The sequence below is a fragment of the Carlito syrichta genome, unplaced genomic scaffold (assembly GCF_000164805.1).
Source record: "Carlito syrichta isolate Samal-C Ts95f unplaced genomic scaffold, Tarsius_syrichta-2.0.1 Scaffold310846, whole genome shotgun sequence".
NCBI classification, from domain to species: Eukaryota; Metazoa; Chordata; class Mammalia; order Primates; family Tarsiidae; genus Carlito; species Carlito syrichta.
This window is the reverse complement of record NW_007254942.1, coordinates 39937-53248: the sequence shown is the minus strand read 5'-3', so window position 1 is coordinate 53248 and position 13312 is coordinate 39937.

The window sequence follows — 13312 nt, the reverse complement described above, 5'->3', positions numbered from 1 at the left end:
TTAAGTGAATCAGGAAGTGGGCATGTCTACTTCAAGCTGAGTCTCTTGACCTTTTTTTTTTCCTCTGCACTTTGAACCTCTTTAAATGAAAGTAATATAAGCTTTTCTTTGTAATATAGCTAACCAAAGTGCTTTCTTCTAAACTACTGCATTTAAAGTCTTCTGTGAAATTTCACAGATAGGTTACAAATAATAACATCAAAATGAGTAAAACAGTAAATTGAAATGACACTTATAGTACATTAAAGATAAATAGGATCATGGAAATTACATAGTAAACCCTCCAATTTGCAAATGAAGAAACTCTAGATCAAGATAGTGACATCTTCTCATTTTAATAGGAGAATAATAAAGTATATTTTGTGCACTGAGTCAAGAATGTGGAAGTTACAGCAACCAACAGAATCTTTTGAAGGGATAATTTATTGGAGTTATTTCTCAGAGTTGGTAGGGAATTCACTCAAAAGGTGTAGTTCAAATTGTGTTCACTTGTTTGTTTGTCAGATAAATTTTTAACTCCTCTGTCTTTGGCACTGCTGTAGGGAATCTACATGACATATAAGAATCAAACTACTGATTTACAATTTCCTGGAATCTCTAGCAGCTCTTAGGGCTAATTTCACAGCAAATCATGGAAATGATTATTCATCATTTCTGAGATAAAGGAAAATTGTAGGAAAAGAGCACCAAGTGAAAATTAAATCTATTATCTTAGCAAAAGAAAATAAACCTTAAAAATTGAGGAGACAGTTATCTACATACCTATGATACAGCTACATAGATGACACGTTCACCTTAGTTTCTATAAGGTATATATTTTCAAGTATTAAACATACCATATGCAGAGAGTAAAACTTTCACCTTATGGCAGACTCCGATACAGTTCCTCAAATATCTTTCATATTATGTAAGCAAGAGATTTCTACTATGAACTCTTAACCTTGAAGTTAAAAACAAACACAGAAACAAACTAGAGTGCCAGAGGCTATGGACTCTAAGAGATACAAGTAAATCAAATTTCAATAATTTTTTTTTAATTGTACAGGTAAAATTGTATGTATCATCACTTGTCAGGTTTACTGACAGCAAACTCAGTTTTCTTCCCATGACACCTGAGTACTACTTAACAGGAATTTGTTAATGTTCTAAAGGCATATGTAAAATATACCTTTCTTAATTTAAGTTTCTTACATCTTAGTACATTTAGAATTGAACTATCTTTTAGAACCTAACCATAGAATGCTGTCTCTACTTAAGATAGATCCTATTAGTTCTTTAACATTTTAGTTCAATTCATTTTTTTCATAAATTCCAAGAAAAGTATAATTCATTCAGTTAAACATCAAGTAAGTAAGAGAGGTGAGAAATAAAATCCTTGGGCCCGAGGTGCTCACAATCATAAGTTATATATATGATTAAGTCTCAAAGCATAATGTGTAGATATATGAAAGAGATAGTTAGGAAACAGGGAAACAGACTGGCTGAAGAAAAGGAGTTTAAATGTCTCAAGTAAAAGAAAGAGTTTAACAATGACATCAACAAAGAGGCAGAGTAGGCAGCTCCAATGTCTTGCTCCCCCACAGAACCAGAGAAATACGAGCAGAAATTGTCAAAACCAACTTCGTATGAATTCTGAAAGTCAAATGTGAACAGCAACCAAGTATACACTAAATCAATAAAAAGGCTACCTGAAAATGAAAACTAAGCTTTTGTTTGCATCTACTCTTTCCCCAACCTTTCATCAAGCACAGCAGCAGTTTTGAATCTCGTGGAAAGTGTAAAATGGTACAACCACTGTGTAAAATACCTTGGTGGTTTTTCAGAAACCTAAACATAAAATACCATATGACCTAGCAATTCCACTCTTATTTATATTATTAAAAGAACTGCAAATAGGGGTTCAAATAGATAATTGTGTACTCATGTTCACAGCAGCATTATTTACAATCGCCAAAAGATAGAAATAACCTAAGTGTCCATCAGCAGATGAACAGACAAACTAAATGTGGTATATGCATGTAATGCAATATTATTCATCCACAAAAGAAGGAAATTATAATAAATGCTACAACATGGATGAACCTTGAAAATATGCTAAGCAAAAGTAGCCAGATTCAAAAGACAAATATTGTGTGAGTGCACTTAAATAAAAAATGTTTAAATAGCCAGGCTCGGTGGCTCAGCCTGTAATCCCACGCCTTTGGGAGGCTGAGGTGAGTGGACTGCCTGAGCCCGCGGGTTCGAGACCCGCCTGGGCAGCGAGACCTCATCTCTACAATAAATCAAAAAAAAAAAATCAGCCGGGCGTGGTAGCACATGCCTGTAATTCTGGCTACTTGGAAGGCTGAGGCGAAGGATTGCTGGAGCCCAGCAGGTCGAGGCTGCAGTGGCCGGGAGCAACCACTGCACTCCAGTCTGGGCGACAGAGTGAGACTCCAACTCAAAAAAAAAAAAAAAAAATTTTACATAGAAAAATTTCATCTAAACACAAAGTAAATTACAATTGACCAGGGGGAGGGAGGATGGGTAAATGCCTAATGATGACAATATTTTAGTTAGGAGTTATAAAAAAGTTTTGGAAATGTATTGGTGATGGCTATACAACACTGGAAACATAATTAATGCCACTGAATCATACACTTAAAAATAACTGAAATTGCAAAGTAAAATAAAGTAGGAAGTCTTAAATAAAGTAATATATTTGTCTGATCTTATGAGATAACTAGATTTTTAGAAGATTAACAACAACAAAAAAAGAACAGACAATCCAGGTAAAGAAAATAACATGCATACAGGCATGAAAAGCTGAAATAGATTGGAGATAAATTGGGAAAGGGAGGCCTACAGTGGATTGTGGTAGCCATAAAAAGCCACCTGGGATTTATTCTATAGAAAAAGGAATCATTTGCAATGATGAAAGAGGGGAAATAGTATGATCATATCTATAAATTTGGATAAATGAGAAGATGCTTTAGAGGAAGGAATGGATTGGAATATGTAAGAGCAGTAGAGATTATTGTAAAAAGTTTATAAGATGAAAACACTGGAGAAAAAATAAGAGGAGATATGAGAGAAATATTGGAGGTGATTGAGAAACAAATGGACGCATTATGGAAGTATCTAAATTATGTATACAATGATTTATAATGCCAGGTATTGCAGGTATATAGTCCAATTATAGCATCGGAATTTGTACCCCAATACCTCACTGATGTGTGATGTGAGACTTAAGTTCTAAAGCACATTGCTTATGTTTTCATGTGATCCTTTCTTCTGGAGTATTAGACAGTGGTACCTACTAAAATTGCTTTCCAAAACATAAATTAGTAAAAGTTAAGAACAAATATACTGGGAAAAGAAAAGAAATGCAATTTCTAATTATAGACAACAGGACACAGGGTAAAATAGAAAAGTACACTAATCGTTTTGCATGTGCCAAATGCACTTTATTTTATAAATCCCTTTTGCAACAATATTTCAGTGACATATATAAATTCTGAGCAGTATCTCATAATATGGGGCAAAGAAAAAAAAGGTTTTCAATACCAACAAATTCTAGTTAAATTTCATGTTTATAGTGTAATTATACTATGTATAGACAAAGCAAAAATGATTTTTCTATTTTTCCCTTGAGCTATCCATTAACGACAAGGAAATAAAATATTGCAGTTTATTGTAGGCTTGAAGCGCAATAAAGCTTGTTACTTAAATGCTGTAGGGATATATGCTGATCTCTCACTCCAGTCACAGTGAATCTCAAATATTTAGTTTACTATATTTTACTCTAATGTACACCTCACTCATGAACTTAGAGTACAAGTTGTTTTGTGATTTCAGGCTTTCTTTTCTTTTCTTTTATTATAGAGATGCGATGTACAAGTCAGGATTAAGTACACAAGTAATGTATGTGCCAGTGATGTTTGGGCCTCCAACTGGTCCTCACTTCCCCTGATTTAGGAAGGACTGGGTACCCTTTGTGTTGTTATGTGTCCCCTTTCCTCACCTTCTAGCAATGTCTTGCTACTGCTGATTCCTCCCATGTATTATTATGGTTAATGTTCAGGTACCACTTATGAGTGAGAATTTATGATATTCAGTTCTTTGTATCTGTGATAGATCACTAGGTGTGTGATTTGTTTTGTATAGAAATAATATTCTTACTCCTATCTAAAAGTGGATTGACATACTGTTGGTGACAATGGAGTTGTGATCCCAAATAAGCAAAGATACTAAATACTAGAATCAGAAGAATTCATAGCCGGGCTCAGTGACTCAGTAATCCCGCGACTTTGGGAGGCTGAGGTGAGTGAAGTGCCTGAGCCTGCAGGTTCAAGACCCGCCTGGGCAACTTGGCGAGACCTAATCTCTACAATAAATCAAGATGAGCCGGGTGTTGGTAGCGCGCGCCTGTAGTTCCAGCTACTTGGAAGGCTGAGGCGGAAGGATCGCCAGAGCCCAGCAGGTCAAGGCTGCGGTGGCCGGGAGCGGCCATTGCACTCCAGTCTGGGGCAACAGAGTGAGACTCCAACTCAAAAAAACAAAAACAAAAAACGAAGAATCCATTTTGGTTGCCTTTATGGTTTCATGCAGACAAATTTATTAAAAGAATATATTACATGCACCCACCTGGCCACAGTCCATTAATGTTTTTTTATTAAAATTTCTTGAGAAAGGTACAATTTTTTTTTAACAAAATGTATTGGCAAGATTATTGCTCTTCTTTCTGAGCTGTTCTGATTTGCTTGAGAACAGTTTAATTGGTAAACAAAATTTCTGAGAAAAAAAAAATTTCACTGGATCTTTGCTCTAAGGTATAATATATCTTCTTCTGTTTTAACTCTCCTCAGTCATGATTCCAGCAACAAACTCTTGAGCCTAGAGCCACATATCATGTCCAATTTCAACTTGAAGGTATTGCAAATTAAGAGATACTGCTCAAATAATTTCCTCTTATTTGAATGGAATAGAACGTAAATAACAGGAATGAGAGAAGTGGCATCATTATATATTCTACAAAAGTTTAACATTTGGTAACATGAGAAAATTATAAGCAAATTTACACCAATAAAATTTTGGGCAGCTTAGTTTTTGAGATTTCTCAAAAACTACCAACTACCAAAACTCATTTAAGAAGAAAAACATAACCTGAACAAGCCAATATCTATCAAAGAAGTTGTATTTGCAGTTTAAAAACTTTGCTGGGAGCAGCCACTGCACTCCAGTCTGGGCGACAGAGTGAGACTTCAACTCAAAAAAAAAAAAAAAAAAAACTTTGATGACTTTAGCAGCAAATTTTTATGAACAGTTAAGGAAGAAATAATTCAATTGTTTTTCAAAAACTTAAACAAGAAGGGATACTTTCCAAGTTATGCAATGATATTAGCAAATGACTATGATACCAAAAGCAGGTAAAGATAAGAAAATAAAACCATGGCACAGTATTGCTCATAAGGTAGGATTAAAAAAATTACAACAAAATTTTAGCAATTTAAATTCAAAAATACATAAATAGGATAATATATTATGACCAAATGTGGTATAAACCAAAAATGTAAAGTTGATTTAATATCTGAAAACGAATAGATGTGATCTCCATATTGATATACTAAAAAAAACACCTTCATAGATACAGAAAAGTGTTTGACAGAGTCTAACATCCATTTCTAATAAATGCTCTATACAAAGTAAAAATAGAAGAACATTTCCCTAATATGAAAGAGCATCCATAAAATACCTATAATAAGCATGTAAAAACTAACATCATTTAATTGCTAAGTTTGCCCAAGAGCTTTGATTTAGATAATATAACCTGATATATTTAGTCTATTAAAAAAGTATAGACAGGAACAGATTATCATAACATTCCATACAGATTACTGAAAGTATAAAGCAATTTTCACATCTTTACATACCTAGTGCTATGTCTAAATAACCACATCAGCATAATATTTAAATTAAAACTTCTGTTCATGAAAAAAAGTTAAAAAGTAATACAACAAAGTAGTGATTGAGAGCTAGATTATATAAAGACTATTGAAGACAAAAAGAAGACAAAAAGAAGACAAACAGTACATTAGATAAATGGGCTAAAATATCAGGCTTCTCATAAAAGAAGCAAGAAAAATGGCTAATTAAAAAATGGGAACTCAAACTGACAGAAATCAGGAAAATATAAACAAAACCAAAATATATTATTTTATACCCATGAGATTTTCAAAATTAAGAAGTCAAAAGACTCTTCTATTGTTCAGAATTAAATGCATTGACTTTACAATTAAAAAAACAATCATGAATATATATCAGAAATATAATGTTGAGCAAACAAGTGATTCTCAGAAAATAATACTATTTAGATAAAGGGAAAAATACAACCAAATAATATAACTTATTATGCATATTGCATATGGTAAAACTTAGCACATTAAGCAAAATATTAGGAATATAAGGGAATAAAGAACAAATTTTGAATATCAATCATTTCACTGAGGAAAAATGGAAGGGCACACAGCAGGTTTGATGCTGATAATCATTTTCAAGTACAGTGGATGAAATCCAAATGCCCTTTGTGTTATTCTTTGTACCATTGATAAATCATTTTGACATTAAAAATAAAGGCCCTATTGTTAAACACATATACCACACACTAAATTTTAACATTTGTCCTTTACTGCTTAATGGATTGATGGACTGTAGGAATTTCTGTTTTTAAGGAAAACTTTATTCTTTCATTTATAATTTTAAAATTTCAATGTTGGTGGAACTGAGGCAGATTATTTGGGTTAGATTAGAAATATATAAATTTCATGTAGGTAATTTTAAATTAGGAATAGTGTTCAGACATTTTTCATTATTGATACAACAGTTTTGATCACCCTGCAGGCTAGAATGTGGACTTAACAGTGCAAGTCCACCCTTTTGGTTCATGATTAATGTAATAATCACTGTAAAAGTATATCAATTTTCTTGTGGAAAGCAAATACCCAAGCCCATCCCTTAGCTCATCAGAGGTGTAGAAATGATAGTCAGCCCACCTTTCAGTTCATGGTTTAACATAATAATCACTATAAAATTCTATTAAGTGACCTGTCAAAGGCAAAATGCTTGTTCAAGGAAAGACCACCCTTTAACTCATCAAAGGTGGGGGAATAGTAATTTTTCAGGAACATATACCTAGAACTTTCTTTTTAGCATAATAATCATTGTGAAATTATATCAAGTTTTTTTGTAAAAAGCAAAGACTGGGTCATTTTTAATATGCCTGTGCCTCTCCAGCGTGTTTTCCTTTCTCCCTCCAGCAAATTCTGTTTTAAAACTACACTGGCCATATAGAAATTCCTTTGGTGGAAAGTCAAAGAAATCATGGGTTGTCACATCACACCTCACCTGGCAACAGAACTTGACCTTACCTGCAGTACATCTGAGTACATTAATTTGCAAACAAATGACTTTATTTCTATTGACTGAGTATATTTAAACTCCACAAATTTAAAACATTAGCTAAAAAAATAAATTCAGCATAAATTCTCTTTGTATTAAAAAAATCCTCATTATTTATAATCAATGTACACTATTTTCCTCGGTCAGCTTTATAAATTACCTATTTTTTAAATGTACTGAAAACAAGTTAAACTATTAAAGTTTATATGATAAAAAATGCCAAAACACTTTCAATAGAAAAAAAACATTCAGTCTGGAGAAGTGGCTCATGCCTGTAATCCTAGGACTTTGGGAGGTGGAGGCTAGAGGATTGCTGAGTTCAGGGATTCAAGATCAGCTGGGCAACTTGGCAAGATCTTGTCTCTAAAATAAATCAAAAAATTAGCTGGGCATGATAGCATACACCTGTAGTTCCAGCTACTAGGAAAGCTGAGGTGGAAGGATCACCTGAGCTCAGCAGGTCAAAGGTGCAGTGACTGTGAGCATGCTACTGCACTCCAGCCTGGGCGACAGAGTGAGACTCCTACTCAAAAAAAAAAAAAAAAAAAAGGAAGAACGAAGGAAAGAAAGAAAGAAAAAACTTTCAAATAATTATGACCAGAATGGAATAAAATAGTTTTCTCTTCTTTGCATGTATCTGCAGAATCATTCATTTTTTGAACAGAGTTTTAAGTATTATATAACCTAGACTTAGACTGGATCTAAACAGAGAAGTGTGTGTGTGTGTGTGTGTGTGTGTGTGTGTAACAAATATATATATTACATTGTTGCATCCTGAATACATTTTGGGTTTTTTTTGAGTTGGAGTCTCACTCTGTCACCCAGACTGGAGTGCAGTGGCCACTCCCGGCCACCACAGCCTCAACCTGCTGGGCTCTGGCGATCCTTCCGCCTCATCCTTCCAAGTAGCTGGAACTACAGGCACGCGCTACCACGCCCGGCTCATTTTGATTTATTGTAGAGATGAGGTCTCGCCAAGTTGCCCAGGCAGATCTCGAACCCGCGGGCTCAGACAATTCACTCACCTCAGCCTCCCAAAGGCACGGGATTACAGGCTGAGCCGCTGAGTCCGGCTGCATCCTGAATAAATTTCACCTATTCACCACAAAAAATCTGTCTAAAACTACATTTGTAACTATCGTCATAGTTGATATGATGTATCTAAATATGTAAATATGAAATTATACTTCCCAATTGTAATTTCTATTAATATTAGTAGGAATAGCATAGCCTCACTAAAACATAGCATCTTCACAGTTGTGAAAATTAGCTTCTGTTTTTGGTAGCTTTAGGGAATAGATTTGCAATAGGACCTACTACTGATGGTTTTATGAAAAAACCGAAATGTGTCAGAAGATTAAAAATTCCTTCATTTCCAAGCTTCCTTGGTTTTACATTGCATGCATACTTCTTGAGCAACTATTACTAAAACATGTACCTCTTTCTAAATCCTAAAAAAAAAAAAAAGAACCTAACTATTTAAGTGTGATGAAATGCAGTAAGTTGGTAGAAAGGACCTCTTCCATGATTCATTTCATCAATGTGAAGGATAAAATCATTATTTGCTAAAAAATATAAAATTACAGCTTTACACATGAGAAAATTCAGAGCGACAGTCTTCATGAGTAGTAGCAGAATTTTTTTTTTTAGCTGATGGGATTGGTATTAGGACAACCAAGACACAGTCTGATACAGGGTTAGCTTCTTTCATAACAAACTAGTGTTTGCAGGTCAAATGTATTAAATGTAATAGAATTCAATTAATGTGAAAATTGTCATGGAGCAGTTTGACTTGTTAGGAATCTGTTCACTAAGGAATGAAAACACTGGGGGAGATTCTATTTTAAATGCATAATTCTTCCTGATTTACTAGGACTCTCAAAATAGTTTTGTGGCCAGCACTTGTTCTGTTTCTTTTCTCATTCCATCATACTTGTTGGCTTTTTTTCCCCTCAAATTTGTGCACAAAAATAACATACACCAAACAGGATAGAGGGACACAATATTTTCCATCTTAGTAGCACTAGGATGATGAAGTTATTGGAAAAAATCCTGAAATATAAATGATTTTAGAGCTATCTTTTATAAATGACTTTATATCATCTTGTCCCTACTAGAATAGAAACATAAAGGAAAATATATAAGAAACAGAGAAAAGTAATATTAAAAAATTGTTCACGTTGGAATGAAAAATAAATTTCATAGAAAAAGTCTAAGTATTGTTTGTACAAGAAAAGATAATTTAGAGGATACAACACTAAAATAGCAAATATAACACTATAAGCTCTGTGTTAGGTTTTTTTTCACCCGAATTCTTTCAGTTAATCTTAAAAGTAGCCATGAAGTAAAGAGTTTAATCCCTTATAAATAATGGAATTGAAGCTTTCAGGGAAAAGAATTATGTACTTAAGGTGTTTTAATTATTGAAGGGTAGAATCGCAAGGCAATTCAGGTCTTATAATTCCAAACTGAAGAAAAAAATATCTGTCCTACAGATGAGATGGTAACTAGAAATAAACCTGGTTGGTTAAGTGGATAGTCAGGTTTGCAAAAAAGTTAGGAAATTAGGGAGATAATTATTCCTCGTCTCAGTGGTAAGAAATAAAAAGATTATTTAAAAGTATCTTTTATTTATCTTCTTTCTTCAGTACTACTTGGCAACTTTTAAAAAAAGAAACAAACAAAAAGTAGGATTAGAATTGGGAAATAGAAAATATATTGTTCTAGTTCTCCATTTATTTATTTAGCTATTAATTCCACAAATGTTTCTGGTTGAGTAATATTTTAGTTAGTATTGATCATAAAAGCAAGGTATAGTCATGTACTCCTTAGCCATGGGAATTCATTCTGAGATATGCAGCCAGGCAGTTTCATCATTTTGCAAACATCATAGAGTGTATTTAAACTACATACTTAGGCTATACAATGTGGTCTGTTGCTCTTAGTCTACAAATCTGTACAGCATGCTACTATACTGAATACTGTAGGCAATTGTTCCACAATGGCAAGTACTGATGTTTCTAGACATACCTAAATATAGAAAAAATAGTGCACCTGTATAGAGTACTTACCACAAATGGAATCTGCAAAACTTGATGTTGCTCGTGATGTGTCAGTGAGTGAGCAGTGAATGAGTGTGAAGTTCTAGGATATTACTACACACTACTGTGAAGTTTATAAGCATTTAGGCTGAGTTAAATTTATAAAACAATGTTTTCCTTTCCTTAACAATAAATTAACTTTAGCTTACTGTAACTTTGTTACATGACACATTGTAATTACTTTTTTACTTTTTGACTCTGGCCATAGTATTTAGTTTAAAACACAAACACATTGTATAGCTGTACAAAAATATTTCCTTCTTTATATCCTCAGTTATAAGTTTTATTTGTTTTAAATTTTTACTTTTTAAACTTGTTTGTTAAAGACTAAGACACAAAAATACACATTAGTCTAGGTCTACACCAGGTCAGGATCACCAATATCACTGTCTTCCACCTCCATATCTCATCCCACTAGAAGGCTTTCAGGGACAATAATAGACACAGAGCTGTCATCTCCTGTGATAACCATATCCTTTTCTGGAATACCTCCTGAAGAGCCTGCCTCAGGCTCTTTTACAGTTAACTTTTCTTTTACAAGTAGAAGGAATACACTCTAACATAATTTTTTAAATATAGTATAGTAAATACATAAAGCAGTCACATAGTCTTCTATTATCATTATTATGTATTATGTACTGTACATAATTATATGTGCTATACTTCATATGACCATCAGCAAAGCAGATTTGTTTATACCAGCATCTCTACAACCATATGAGTAAAGCATTGTGCTATGACATTTTGATGGCTATGGTGTCACTAGCAGTAAAAATTTTTCAGTCCATTATAATTTTATGTGACTGTCATCATATATGTGGTCTATTGTTTATTTTTTTTTAGAGTTTAATCTTTTTAATTTTTTATTTTAAATATATGGGGTACAATTCAGGGTTAGGAATACAAATGTCTATTATACAGGTACCCTTTTAATGAACTGTGCCCCCTCACCCCCCAGCAGTTTCCCACTACTGCCAATCCTACCATCGCCTTCTCCTGGCAGTTCCCCACTAGTGCCAATTCCTTTCTTATAATCCCCTTCTTATAGTATTACCATAATTGTTCAAGGTCCGTGTAAGAGTGAGAACATGTGATACTCGTCTATTGTTGACGGAAAAGTCATTATGCAGTAGATAACTGACTGTATTGGAAACAGTAAAGAATTGGGGTCTATTAGCAAAAATAACAATAAGGCAAATTCAATGAATTCAGATAAAACTGTGTAAATCAGCAAAATATTGTTGGAAAGACAGATAAATGGGGAGATGTGTTGGATGTTAGGCAAAGGGTGTGATCCTACAGGTTTAGATTTGAGTTGACATTCACACTGCCTTAAGGGCCCTATCTGAAGTCATAGCTTTATAAAGAAAATTCTAGAGAGAGCACAGTAGGTGAGTCAACAGGACCTAAGACCCTACCTAGGTCCTGTTCTGTGGAAATTGGTTTTATTGAAAGAGAAAGGGAATAATAGGATAAACAAACAAATATGCAATAAAAATGAAGAAATATCCTGCATGATCTTGAAATAGAGAAGTCTAGGAACAAGGTGAGGGGGAGGACCTAGGAACCTAAATAAGTTCCTCACAAATACCTGTTTGAAGACAGTCTACTTAATAAGAAATTAAGAAAATGAAGCACTAGCAGTGTAGAGAACTTAGGGCAAAGCATTTAGAACAGACACATAAACAGTGTATGTAAAGGTTTTAGGCATGAAGAAGTTGAGATGTTCTTGAAGCTGAAAATATTTCTGTGTGACCAAAAGTTGATTAGACTGGCTGGAGATGAGATTTGAAAGGTAAGAAGTGTCCAAATTTTCAGACCTTTATAATTGAGAAAACAAAAGGCCAAAGACCAAGGGACCTGTCTAAAGTTAAATCAACTAGACACAAAATCTACTGTAGTATAGGTCTCCTAATTCTCTATCAAAAACTACTTATTTCCTATATCGTATGGGTTCTAAATAGATTATATAAACTAAAAAATATATTTAAAAAGAGGAGATACTATTCAACAGCTGACCTTTGCCTGCTTATGCTGATTATCAAGTGTTCCACACAAAAGTCATGAATCAATTACACAAAATAACCACAATGTACCAAGTGGCATCTTTACTTCTCCAATCATTTGAATGCCCTAATAATAGAGTTATCCAATTTTCTCAGGCTCAATGGTCTATAATTTATAAACACAATGTCCAAAATAAAATGAAAGTATGTCCGCTTTTATATCAGTAATAAAGAATGCAAAACCATTACATTTGTAATATGTTGTAACTTTTCAATATGCGTATGTGATTCTGCACTAGAAATAGATTTATGCTTTCTCAGCATTGATATTTTAACCAGCTGACCAAGGAGGTAGCTAAAATGCCCTGGAAGAGTTTGGATAAGAAATTAAACTCCTCCACATTTGCAATTCAGGTAACTCTACTCTCACAGACTGAGAGGACCTCAATACACATCAGTTTTCAGAGCCCTGAGGGGAAAATAAACTCAACAAAAAGAAGAAAATCAATGGAAAGAAGTTGTTCACAGAAAGTTTGACAAGACTTGAAGTTCCAAGTACAAATTGGTGATTGATTCCTGAACCTTGTCAATTTCTACCAGCTATTAAAACTTGGGAAATTTGAGGTAAGTATCCAATGAACTTTTATAATATAGTTGTCCTTTTTAAAAGATGCTGCAACTTACAGAGCTTATATTTTTTTGTATTTAGCTCTTGCTAAAGTATATCTTTGGAACTTTAAGCATTCTTTACGTTTTAGTAGAAGAATG